The sequence below is a fragment of the Schistocerca serialis genome, chromosome 12 (assembly GCF_023864345.2).
Source record: "Schistocerca serialis cubense isolate TAMUIC-IGC-003099 chromosome 12, iqSchSeri2.2, whole genome shotgun sequence".
In the NCBI taxonomy this organism is placed as follows: Eukaryota; Metazoa; Arthropoda; class Insecta; order Orthoptera; family Acrididae; genus Schistocerca; species Schistocerca serialis.
Window position 1 is genome coordinate 5,885,197 of NC_064649.1, and position 14,097 is coordinate 5,899,293.

General features: G+C 47.2%; 1 non-coding gene across 1 annotated transcript; it reads left to right on the plus strand.

Moving 5' to 3' along the window:
* Positions 1–7,118: 7,118 nt before the first annotated feature.
* Trnas-cga (transfer RNA serine (anticodon CGA)) lies at positions 7,119–7,193 on the plus strand. The gene has a single exon. It is a non-coding gene; the product is annotated as a tRNA-Ser (tRNA).
* The last annotated feature ends 6,904 nt before the right edge of the window (positions 7,194–14,097 follow it).

Genomic DNA, 14,097 nt, shown 5'->3' on the forward strand with positions numbered 1-14,097 from the left:
TTCTCGCCGCTACTGTACAGAGATTTGCGAGTGCAGTAGACCTCTCACTGGCCTTCATTTTCTGGCCTGTTAGTACGGCACCGCCTTAGTCGTGCACCTCCAACTAGTAAAATTGGTCTCTGTATAAGTTCAACCTCACAATTTTGTGAAATTTAACAGCATAAAATTGAAACTTAATTAGTATCGTTTTTCTCGTCTACTTACTACGAAACTACTGCCCTTGTAAGGGTTAAGTTGAGATGTAATTGTAAACGTAATTACCTTATGCATAACATTCAAAAAATTCTTTTTTTTTTTCATTACCCAAGCGGGGAAAGTTTAAATAAATAATGTTAGTCAAATAGCCGACGAAGCTGACGGGAGAGAGAGGGGGGAGAGGGAGAGGGAGAGAGAGAGAGTGGGACGGAGGGAAGGAAAGGGGGCGGATGTAGAAAATATCGCGCAACGCACATGCGTTGCACCTCAGATGGTTCTTGCAGGTCAGTTTGAGGCTGTTTCCCCGCGAGTCCTGTATGAAATTGTTCGTCGCGACTTCCTCTACACCACGGTTGTACCTCGTAAGTAAATGGTTACCGCTTCCACTGTGCACAGCTGCTGTTCCGTTCGCCACAACACGCTGTATCAGTGTGGCTCCGTTCGCTCTGGTCAGATGACCACCTCGTTTTCTCTTCACCACCTCCCGTGACAAACAACTGCGCGTAACAGGTAGACAGCGCTCTCTGCAAGTCGGAAGCTGCGAATTATACGAGGCGTTCCATAATGCAACACATTATTCTATGAATTCAGGTTGGTTTTATTCAGGTTTCCAGCAGACTATATTATTCCCCACTCTTTGCGCTACAAAGTCCGATTTTTCAACACAATCTCCGAGACGGCCTTGCGCCACCTTACGGCTAGGGCCTGCTGCGTCAGTACCCTTCCTCCGATCCACGCACTGCTTTCGGCGGAGTGCATCCTTCACTGGGCCATACAGATGGAAGTCCGTGCGTGTGAGATCCGGTCTGTAGTCGGGGGCTCAGGAAGAACGGTCCAGTGAAGTTCTGTGAGCTCCTCTCGGGTGCGCAGCCTTCCGTAATGCCTTGCGTTGCCATAGAGAAGGAGAAGTTCGTTTGCACTTTTGTGGCGACATACACACTGAAGTTTCTTTAATTTCCTGATGGTAGCAGCAGAATACGGTTCAGAGATGATCATTGCACCACGAGGGAGGACATCAATGAGAATAACACCTCAGATCCACGACTGGGCCGGCCGGAGTGGCCGAGCGGTTCTAGGCGCTTCAGTCTGGAACCGCGCGACCGCTACGGTCACAGGTTCGAATCCTGCCTCGGGCATGGATGTGTGTGATGTCCTTAGGTTAGTTAGGTTTAAGCAGTTCTAAGTTCTAGGGGACTGATGACCCCAGAAGTTAAGTCCCATAGTGCTCAGAGCCATTTGAACCAATCCACGACTGGGGGTGCGCCACTGAACTTTCTCTCCGGAGGAGAGGTGGTCTGGTGCCACTCTAAGGATAGCTGTTTTGTTTCCGCTTCAAAGTGACCAATCAATCTTTCCTCGCTAATGTTTCCTCGCAAAACATGGTCACCATCATCCTCATAACGCGCAAACATTTCATCACAGATGGTCTTTCGTTGCTCTCTAAGGTCTTCTGGCTAGCTCTGTGCACTATGGGACTCAACTGCTGAGGTCATCAGTCCCCTAGAACTTAGAACTACTTGAACCTAACTAACCTAAGGACATCACACACATCCATGTCCGAGGCATGATTCGAACCTGCGACCGTAGCGGTCGCACGGTTCCGGACTGCAGCGCCTAGAACCGCACGGTCACCGCGGCCGGCTCTAAGGTGGTCTGTCAGGCGGCTAGGAACCTAGCGGGTACACACTGGTGGACGGGTCTTGCACCACTACCAAGACAGACGTCCAGCTGAGCAGTGAGGTGTCTGTTTGTGATCCGTCCATCACCTCGAGTGAGAGTGTCCGCACGTTCAACCTTAGAGGAGTCACAGCTGTGTGCGGCCGGCCGGCGCGCAGGAGACAGGACGCGTTTACGTGATCTTTTTGCGATAATGACAGACGCCTCGGCCAATGACTCACCGTGCTTTTGTTCATAGACATTCTGCAAGCGTATGCGAATATCTGCGGTGATCTGGTTTTCCACCAAAAGAAACTCAATGACGGCTGTCTGCCTGGAATGTACCTCCGTTACAGACACTACGTATGTCGCCGCCACCTAAGGGAACTTGATGAAGCTATAGGGTGTTGGGTTGGGTTGTTTGGGGGAAAGAGACCAAACTGCGAGGTCATCGGTCTCATCGGATTAGGGAAGGACGGGGAAGGAAGTGGACCGTGCCCTTTCATAGGAACCACCCCGGCATTCGCCTAGAGCGATTTAGGGAAATCACGGAAAACCTAAATCAGGATGGCCGGACGCGGGATTGAACCGTCGTCCTCCCGAATGCGAGTCCAGTGTGCTAACGAAGCTATAGGGGCTGAAGCGGCAATGCTCCCTCGTATTGCTCTACAAATTCCTCTGTTTTCCAACCGAAATTGGTCGCGAAAAGAAAGTGTTGCATTACTTATTGAACGCCTGCCGTATTACACGCCACCCGGACAACCGGACATCGCTTACCAGCTGTGCGTGACAGCGGGCGATGCCCCCTCCGGCCATCCCAACCGGCGAGCGAGCGTTTAGCCTGTATTCTGCCCGTCACCGGCTGATTCTTGCGTGCATCACACGATTTACTCTACACCCACTGGCTAACTGCTGAATGCGGCGCGTGACAGGCCGTTCGTTAAGAGACACCGCGGCTGCAGCTGTATACAGCTTTTTGTGTGTTTGTGTGTGTGTGTGTGTGTGTGTGTGTGTGTGTGTGTGTGTGCGTGTGCGCGTGCGTGTGTGCGTGTGTGCATGCATGCGTGCGTGCGCGCACGACACGCACACACACACACACACACACACACACACACACACACACACACACGCACAGAGAGAGAGAGAGAGATGGGCGCGGTTAGGTTGTTAGAGTAATTTAAACACGCATTCGCCATACTGGCTGCACACCCTACGAAGGCGGATGATGGCAATTACAACATCGAAACAGTTCAAATGAAACCGCTCTATATTGTCTTTCCTTCCTGTCATAGCCAGCTTTAGAGAGAACTCACACCTGTTTTGTCTTCTTTTTTCTTATATTTGTTACGACAGAAGCAGATGAGCGTTTAATAATGAAGTGACGATACGCGGTTTCGACCGCTCAGTGGTCATCCTCACATCAAAGGCGCTTGCTGCAAGCCATTCCCTTTGCGTTGTCAACAAAACACGTCGTAAAAACATATAAAATGAAAGAGGTTAATGAATCACTTAATGGCAGTATGTCGTTAATCCGAAGACAATAGTGTCTCGGCCCATTTGACGCAGCTATCGGTAAAGGGTCGTCCATAAATTGCGTGAGGTTTTTTATTTTGTTTTTCTTTCTTAAAAATCTCGGCTCCCCCTCCTCCCTTGGTGACATGTATTGTGATACACCTGTCCCCATCACGTTGATTTATCCCGTAGTCCGGTATAAATACGTAAAAACTGAATTTCAGTTATTGCATAAAACTCTTTAAAAACAAGTTTTATTTAGAACGTGTATTAAGCAGTACTTTAACATGTGATGGTAAGCGCACGGATGTAGAGACAAACACAAACGGACGAAAAAGCTCCACGAAAATAGTGTTAACGGTTTTGACGGATCCCTAAAAAATTGACCTTTCCATACGTTATGTACACTAAATGTCATTTTACCTTTCCTCAGTTTGCAGGTGAAAGAAAACATCGTGTGTACCTTCCTTTGAACCGTATGATTACGTAGCTTTTCAGTCTCTTGGTTTATATGGTCGCTAAGAGAATTCTTGTCCGTGAACTTCAGTTTAGCTTCCTACTTCAAATGATTCACTTCCCGCTCGGACGTCTGTTTCAACTTGTCAGCAGGCCGCTTAACATAAGCATTGTAAAAGCTTTTACACAAACTGATGACCGCTTCATATGCACTGCAGAATAGTACGACCGACTCATTCCCTGGCACTCGGTGATATCGACTGGCGAGGCAGGGAAGTCGGCGAATGAAATCTGACACTTGTGCGGCACTCGCTTCCAGTCGGAGAATCCCCGGTACGCAAACGTGCAAAAGCACCGCGTTTACTTCAGAGGGGCCATGGAGACTTCAGTACTGTCTACGCTCGTGGTTAATTTCATAAAACAAAATATTATCCATTATCATAATGTATATTCAATGATTTAAAAAACTGACGTGAAACTGTCAACCCCTCTGCCTTTAAATGAGATTTGGTGAGATTTTGCCGCTCCCCCCCCCCCCCCCCCTCAACTCTGAGCCCACGTAATTAATTGACGGTCCCCTAAGTTAATTTTAGATACGTAGATGCAGTAAACGCTGTGCTTACTTATATTCGTAATAATAAGGAATCACTCCAGCTCTTTCACTGTATGACTCCCGCGATCCGTCTCGCCGTAAGTTTTTTTTAAGAGTCCTTGTATTATAAAAACAGGAAACGGTGCTGCCTGTAAGGAAATGGTGCCAAGAAATACGCGAAACAATTTAACAGTTTTACAAATGTGAATTCCCTCAGCTTGTGAGACTATATATGTGTCTATGTATAAGTTTTTTTTCATAGTTGCAGGAGGACAACTTAATACTAGATATCCGGACCAGACGAGATACCCTTAAGATTCTACAGTGATTATGCTAAAGAACTTGCCCCCTTTCTATCAGCAATTTATCGTAGATCGCTGGAAGAACGTAAAGTACCTAGCGACTGGAAGAAAGCGCAGGTCGTTCCCATTTTCAAGAAGGGTCATAAATCAGATGCGAATAATTATAGGCCTATTTCGCTTACGTCAATCTGTTGTAGAATAATGGAACATGTTTTGTGTTCTCGTATTATGACATTCTTAGATAATACAAATCTCCTTCATCATAACCAACATGGATTCCGCAAACAGAGATCATGTGAAACTCAGCTCGCCCTATTTGCCCAAGAAATTCACAGTGCCGTAGACACTGGCGAGCAGATTGATGCCGTATTCCTGGACTTCAGGAAGGCATTTGATACGGTTCCGCACTTACGTTTAGTGAAAAAAATACGAGCTTACGGAATATCGGACCAGGTTTGTGATTGGATTCAGGATTTCCTAGAAGAAAGAACACAACATGTCATTCTTAACGGTTCAAAATCTGCAGATGTAGAGGTAATTTCGGGAGTACCGCAGGGAAGCGTGATAGGACCTTTATTGTTTACAATATACATAAATGACTTAGTTGACAACATCGGTAGCTCCGTGAGGCTATTTGCAGATGACACGGTTGTCTACAAGAAAGTAGCAACATCAGAAGACTCGTACGTACTCCAGGAGGACCTGCAGAGGATTAATGCATGGTGCGACAGCTGGCAGCTTTCCCTAAACGTAGATAAATGTAATATAATGCGCATACATAGGGGCAGAAATCCATTCCAGTACGATTATGCCATAGGTGGTAAATCATTGGAAGCGGTAACGACCGTAAAATACTTGGGAGTTACTATCCGGAGCGATCTGAAGTGGAATGATCACATAAAACAAATAGTGGGAAAAGCAGGCGCCAGGTTGAGATTCATAGGAAGAATTCTAAGAAAATGTGACTCATCGACGAAAGAAGTAGCTTACAAAACGCTTGTTCGTCCGATTCTTGAGTATTGCTCATCAGTATGGGACCCTTACCAGGTTGGATTAATAGAAGAGATAGACATGATCCAGCGAAAAGCAGCGCGATTCGTCATGGGGACATTTAGTCAGCGCGAGAGCGTTACGGAGATGCTGAACAAGCTCCAGTGGCGGACACTTCAAGAAAGGCGTTACGCAATACGGAGAGGTTTATTATCGAAATTACGAGAGAGCACATTCCGGGAAGAGATGGGCAACATATTACTACCGCCCACATATATCTCGCGTAATGATCACAACGAAAAGATCCGAGAAATTAGAGCAAATACGGAGACTTACAAGCAGTCGTTCTTCCCACGCACAATTCGTGAATGGAACAGGGAAGGGGGGATCAGATAGTGGTACAATAAGTACCCTCCGCCACACACCGTAAGGTGGCTCGCGGAGTATAGATGTAGATGTAGATGTAGATAGCTGGTTAGTGTAGCACTTAGAATATACATATACTAAGTATTACACTAACCAACTATATCTAGTATTAAGTTGTCCTCCTATAACTACGAAAAAAAATTCTTGAAATGTGAAGTCTTTGTTTCCTTTTTCACGTCAATTTGCAGGTGAGTTGTCTCCATCAATCTATAAACCACACCTACATGTGTACCTTACTTTAATCATACAAACGCTGGAAGGCGGTAAATGACTGCGTGAACGAGGGTAGTTCCGGAATTAATGACGCCACTGTGCAGATCAATACACGACGCTTCTGTTCGCCGTGGAGAGGTTTCCGCGGCACCTCGTACCGGCCTCCACCAGCTGCCAATCTGAACGAGTTGCCGTTGAGCCTCCTGTAAACGTATCGGATGAGCTCCGTGGCTCGAAGCCCCACCTAGTGCCAGGCGGTTCGGTACTTGGAAGCTCATATGTTGAGGCCAGCTGCCAATTAAATTAAGTGTACGGTGCGGACAGTAACTGGAGGACAGAAACGTGAGAAGGTGGTGTGAAACGCTCAGCAACGGACGAACGCACCAAACGCGACGCCGACGTTAGTCACGCGCCGAACGCGTATTCAAAGGAACAGCGGTGAACGAAGTCGCGGAAGCGTTTCGTATGGGACGCCAAAGTCAAGAACGCAGTGGACAACAGCCTCAGTGGACTGCAGGGAGCCAAATACGAGACGACACAGATTAAAACTGTGTGCAGGACCGAGACTCGAACTCGGGACCTTTGCCTTTCGCGGGCAAGTGCTCTACCAACTGAGCTACCCAGGCACGACTCACGCCCCGTCCTCTCAGCTTTTGTTCTGCCGGTACCTCGTCTCCTACCTTCCAAACTTTACAGAAGCTCTCCTGCGAAACTTGCAGAAGGTAGGAGGCGAGGTACTGGCGGAAGTAAAGCTGAGAGGACGGGGCGTGAGTCGTGCCTGGGTAGCTCAGTTGGTAGAGCACTTGCCCGCGAAAGGCAAAGGTCCCGAGTTCGAGTCTCGGTCCGGCACACAGTTTTAATCTGCCAGGAAGTTTCATATGAGCGCACACTCTGCTGCAGAGCGAAAACGACCTACGTGATTACGTAGATAAAGTTAACTTTCAACCTCGTGATGTCTTTCTGTTAATCACTCACACACACACACACACACACACACACACACACACACAGACACACACACACACACACACACACACACATGATGATGATGAGTCCCATACTCCTTTACAGAGCGTAGGGGAGCGACGCGGGAGATCCGCGCCGCCTTACTAGGCAAGGTCCTAGTGGAGGTGGCTTGCCATTGCCTTCCTCCGATCGGAATGGGGATGAATGATGATGACGAAGACGACATAACAACACCCAGTCATCTCGAGGCAGGAAAAATCCCTGACCCCGCCGGGAATCGAACCCGGAACCCCGTGCTCGGGAAGCGAGAACGCTACCGCGAGACCACGAGCTGCGGACACACACACACACACACACACACACACACACACACACACACATATATATATATATATATATATATATATATATATCCAAAAGATCGTTACATCTTGGATATCCCGCCGAATGAAAAAAAAAATCGTTTAAAACGGCAGATACAAATAGAACGCAATTTGACAACGTAAGGTGTCCGGGCAAAAAATTAGTCGCCCCTGTACGCACGCACAGGTGCGTCGTTAAGCCTTTACAGCTGGCGCAGCGGTTGTGTCACTTGGTCAAACGTTGGTGCACTTGCCCCTATGTGAGCACAAGACAGGGAATCTGTGAGGTATCTGTGTTTCAATCCGACTTTGTACACGAAAATGGGTAAATCTATGGACGTGACAGAGTGGCAAAAAAGGGCAATGATGTTTGGCCGAACCCATGGTCATACGATCTGTGAAATTGCTGGATTTGTTGGCGTTTCCGCTGCAGACTATTCAACATGCCTAGAAGTAGTCCTGTTAACATATCAAATGGATCTAAACAGAGCCCGCCTCCACGTGGCGGGACACGGGCAACGGTGTTGAGTGGGGACGGGAGCCGGGGTGGTGTTACTTTCAGTCACTGCGGACCCCGGACCCAGTCACAGCGGCTAAGTGGCAACATACGACCCACCATAAGAAATTAGACGGTGGGCCATAAAATATAAGCAGCTAGTGAAAAAAAAAGTGTTAACACGCGTGGCCGTGGAACACGACGTCAGAATTGTGTCCGGAAACAGTTACTGACAGAGGGACAGGAAACGGGCTTCACGGCCCGTGAAGCGAAATCGCTTCCAAACCCGACAAGAATTGCTGCTGGCAGTGCACGAGGGCCTATCGTGTTAGCGAGGAATCATTGCGACGGGAACTGCACGCAGTGAACATTTGCAGTGGGTCACCTCGCGACAGGTCGCTGCTCAGAGACGCGCAGTTCATCGGGCCGGAAGAACACGCGGCTGATTTACTCAACACTCCCCCGACCCTATTACATCTCGACTGGATCCCGTTGAAAATCCGTGGGAGACGTTGGAACATCGAGCAAACCACCGGCTTCAGCATCCCCGCAGTTTGGTGGAACTGCGCAGTCAAATCCTCAGCGAGAGCCTTAATCTGCGTGGCAACGTACCTTCACAACTTTGTGCACTCACTTAGTAACCGAATCCACGCGGCTATCAAGTGCAGCGGCCGGTATTAACACAGCATTAAAGTGATGCTCGCAGTGGTTTCTCCGGGGGTGACAATTTTTTTTTGTCCAGTGGGCTTATGTGAAGTCGTCGACAGGTCTTGTCTTGAAGCTGATCCAGCGGCTGCTACTCCACGCCGGAGCACACATAGGCGTTCCAGCTGAGATGCACCTCCGTCAGAGGGAGAAATCTGCCGCTTAGCCAGCTCTGCGCGCCTCTTCCCAACATCAGAGGCAGTCGCCAGAAAGCGCTGTATTCCGTCCACAGGTATGCGTCTTTCTTCCCCAAAACAGGTTTCGCAAAAACAATTTCTGCCGCAAGTAGTTTAATTGTTGCCCAAAATGTTCCCATGTCGAGTTTATACACTACTTCATGTATTCCGCAACGAATCTGCGGACAATTTTCCTCAAAAACATTGTTTTGGAAGGACTCTTGCTTTTTCCACACTCGATGAAAATCGGTGTCCAGTCTTTCTCCGTCGGCCATAACGGAATAAATAGAATACGTTACGCGGTCCACGAAACAATATTTGTCTGTTTTTCTCCGTTTAATAGTCGACTGTTTGGCCTCCTGTGTGACAGCGTACAATGCCGCAATAACTCCGTTCTTCCACCTGATGTAATCGGTAACCTGCGGCAAACAAACTGCACCATAAAACTCAGCGTTAACACTTCAACATATTGTAAAGCAGTGTTCTTGTCGTGCCCTGTGTAAGGAACGAAACAAATCATCGAGTCCTTGGGAGTGTTTCGCAAACAAAACACCTCTTTCTTTTGTTTCGGTTCATCTTGGAACTCACAAAAAGCTTTTGTCTGCTTCTATCATGTAGTATTCGGATTTTGCACTTCTTCTCACTATGTTTACTTACTATTTTCTTACACGACATGACACTGGATTTTTCTGTTTTTGCGCAGTACATCGTCAACAGATATTTTTCGCAGTTAAGTATTCGCCCTACTGTGTGTGTTGAACCGGGGACCTAAAAACGACGGAGGGACTTCGTCCCGCCGTAGCCGTCAGTGGTTCACAACCCCACAACAGGCCACAGCAGTCCACCCACCCCACCGCCGCCGCACTCCGAACCCAGGGTTATTGTGCGGTTCGGCCCCCGGTGGACAACCCCCCTCCGTCTCATAGCATACGAGTGTAACCCCAGTGTTTAGGTGGTAGAGTAATTATGGTGTACGCATATGTGGAGACAGTGTTTGCGCAGCAATTGCCGACATAGTGTAACTGAGGCGGAATAAAGGGAGCCAGCCCGCATTCACCGAGGCAGATGGAGAACCGCCTAAAAACCACCCACAAGCTGCCCGGCGACCGGCACGCCTTCCCACTCGGGAAGCAGCGCGCTACAGCGCGCGGCTAGCCGGGCGGGCATAATATCCATCCTAAGTGGATGCACTTCAGCCGTCGTCGTGGCTAGGAGGGCGTCTGCCTCGCCGTAGCTCACATGGTTAACGTCTTCAGTCAAGCTGCGCCAAGCAACGGCATTTTTCCGAACAACAGCGGATTTTGATAAACCTTAACGACATTCTTCGGTGACGGAAGCATGACCGCAACGAAATTCTCTTGACTGATTGTAAACACTGTTTTGTGAAAAACACAGATCATGAAAAGTTGGACGAAACCACTCGAGGCCTTTTATGAAAGCGCTAAAAAAAATCATCCAACGAAAGCTTTCGCGTGAAATTTCCATTTTTCAATACACATTGTTTTTAAACTCTGGCGCCCGGGTTCCCGGGTTCGATTCTCGGCGGGGTCAGGGATTTTCTCTGCCTCGTGATGACTGGGTGTTGTGTGCTGTACTTAGGTTAGTTAGGTTTAAGTAGATCTAAGTTCTAGGTGACTGATGACCATAGATGTTAAGTCCCATAGTATTCAGAGACATTTGAGCCATTTTTTTAAACTCTGGCTATAAACAAACCACTTGGCCATTCGCTGAGGTCTCGTTGTTTCAATCCTTTCTTCTTTACAATATATTTCAAATATTTTTGAAAAAGATAAGGTCAAAAAGAAACAAAATATAAGATAAAAAATTAAAAATGTAAAAATGCAGTGTATGAAATAAAATTCTCTGACTACTAACAAACATCCTAAATTAACTCATACCGAACACAGGTGAAGTAGGAGACGTGTATGCCACGAAACGGACTACGTCCATGTTTTCATGCGAATTTAGGACTTTCAATCCTCAATTTTTCTTTGTAGGCTCACTGCATTAGAATGGCAAATATGGAATAAGTATAGGAAATCAGTGCCAAAACATATTCATTCTAAGGACGATTTAAAATATGAAATGCCGAATCCACAACATTTCAAGGTGACACTGCCGTATCGCATACCGACGTTTCTTACGTTGTATGCACGCCGCTGCTAGGCCATAAATGTCTGACTAAATACAAATTACGTTTAAACCAGCTGAACTAGTCGGTAGGATAGTAACGTTTCAAAACAATGCCTGTGGTCTGTAAGAAACAGGCTTAGTTACACCAGAAGGTGATCGGACCTCAATGAGCAGATGCTGCGCTGTGCCAGCTACAGATTCACACCGCCCCACTGGAACACTCACAGCCTCCTATATACCGACACCATGGCGCCCAGTACTTCTCTCCAAGTGTCGATAGCTCATCGCTAGTTGGTAGGACGAGACAGATGGAATGTCGACGTCCCAGCGCTCAAAACGACAACTACTTCAGTGGCCCACATGAGCTCCGTCAACGTCAAAAGGATTAAGAATAAAAACTCAAAAAAGTTAAGTAATGGCACACGTTAACAGCACCATCTAGTAGATGTTTCAAAAAATTTAAAAGGAGACCGTGGTACAGCCGTACTGGGGGACTCTGCACGTTCAACTGAGACACCTGTTTTCACATTCATTTTGCTAGAAAATATGGAACATTGGTGGCACCTAGGGCTGGGGTGTGCTCAGGCTGTGGAGGAACGACCTGACCTTGCGGTGGCTGTGCGTGCCAGTACGCAGTACGAGGGAGTGCGTCAGCCTGTGTGGCGACACGCACGTCGCACGCGCTGGATAAGGAGGCGTGCCGCACAGTGGTCGCCGCCATCCGTGTATGGCCAGCGGCGGCCGGTCATTAAGGAGAAGGCTGCGCCACGTGTCCGCTCTGGGGAACAATGACTCTCGCCATCAGCAGTTAGTGGGCGCGGGCAGCAACCGCGGCCGTTCACAATGGGGACGGGAAAAACCGAGCGCTTAAAACCGATACCTGTATTTCAGTTCTGAACAACCGGTATTTCTCGGTAATTGTTTGGTCTCGGTAATAACAGGTGATTTTTATTATTTACCAGTAACCGAGGAAAAAGGAAACCGAAGTACCACTTAGCCATAGCGGGAGTGGTAAAATTTTTTGTTAAAAAAAATATACGAGGTGCGACAATAAAGTAATGAGGCTGATTTTCCTTTGCCAGATGTGGCAACCCTGCAGGCGTGCGTAGGCACAATATCTTTGACCTTGGTCTGTAAACTGCTTCTAGTCCAAGCGGCACATCGATGCAACTGCTAAGTCGTGAGTTGTGCTGCAAAAAGTTAACACGTGTTTGTGTCTCTCGTCACGGAAACGGAACCGCATAATATTGCGAAACGGTATGCCATTTCTTTTTGCGTTAAATTGGGTGAAAACGTGACGACAACCTACGGTAAGCTTCAGAAGGCTTTTGGAGAGGAGGTGATGTCAAGAGCTCAAGTTTTTCCTTGGCATAAAATGTTTAGTGAAGGCACAACGAATGTGAAGATGAAGACCGCAGTCGACAACCATCAACCTCACGGACAGATGTCAACTTGACCAGGATGCGTGAACTCGTACGATTTGATCGAAGATTATCCGTGAAAATGATTGCAGAAGAACTGAACATCAATCGAGAAACGGTTCGTCTAATCATAACTGAAGATCTTGGTATGAGAAACATTTGTGCAAAAATGGGCCCCAAAAATTTCACACCACAACAACGACAAACACGGAAAAATGTGGCAGCCGATCTGTTAGACCAAACGGAAACCAACCCAGAATTGTTGAGCCGTCTTATCACTGGTGATGAAATTTGTTTTTTTTTCTGTACGATCCATAGACAAAACAAAACGCCAAAGTTCGCAATGGTGCTCAAAGGGATCACCCAGACCAAAAAAAGCTGGCATGTCAAAGTCAAAAGTGAAATGCATGCTTGGGTTCTTCTTTGATTCCAAGGGAATTCTTCATAAAGAGTGGGTGCCTCCTGGACAAACAGTTAACCAATATTTCTACAAAGAAATTTTAGAGAGACTTCGTAAAAGAGTCCTTCGTGTCCGTGCCAACATGGCTTATAATTGGATTCTGCACCACGATAATGCGCCGTCCCATATTGCTCTGTCAGTACAGAAATTTTTAACCTCAAAACAAATTTCAGTACTTCCACAGCCACCTTATTCACCAGATATTACGTTAGCATAGAGAGAGCATTTCTCATCACGGGTAACGATATAAGATGTGAACGGTCGGTTTTTTCGTTTTTCTTTTTTTTTTCTTTTTTTCACAAACCAGTTGATGATGAGCAAGCAGAGATCCACATATGGCCACCTGCTGATTTTTGTGATTTTGGCTTAGAGGATCCGGTACCCATACACCTGTTTTTCATACTTCCCCACTGCACAGAAATGTCGCACGTGAATGATTACAGTACTCCACATTTACCGCTTCTCGAGTAGAATGTCAAAACCATCGTCCTTACAAAGAGAAAACCAATTGCTTGCCGTGCTCTTGGTTCAAATGGCTCTGAGCACTATGGGACTTGACTTCTCAGCCCATCAGTCCCCTAGAACTTAGAACTACTTAAAGCTAACTAACCTAAGGACATCACGCCCGAGGCGGGATTCGAACCTGCGACCGCAGCGGTCGCGCGGTTCCAGACAGTAGCGCCTAGAACCGCTCGGCTACTCCGGCCGGCTGCCGTGCTCTGTCCACTGGCGTTATCTCACTACAGGCCGGAAATGTTTCTGGCTGCCTCCGCCGCCGTGTCGCCCTTCCACTGAACTCAAACAGAAGAATATGTCGCAAAACTTCCAATTTCTACACTTGGCATTCCATTTTCTAGCATCCACAGCTCCACTTACTCTCTACGAATGACAAAATGACAATATGTAAACTCAAATAGCAACAACGAACCACAAATAAAATATATGAGAATCGATGAATAATGCCATGTCAAGAGGAATAACAACATGCGAAACAAAAATGCTACGAAGTTACGCACCAAGCTAATAATTAAGAGAC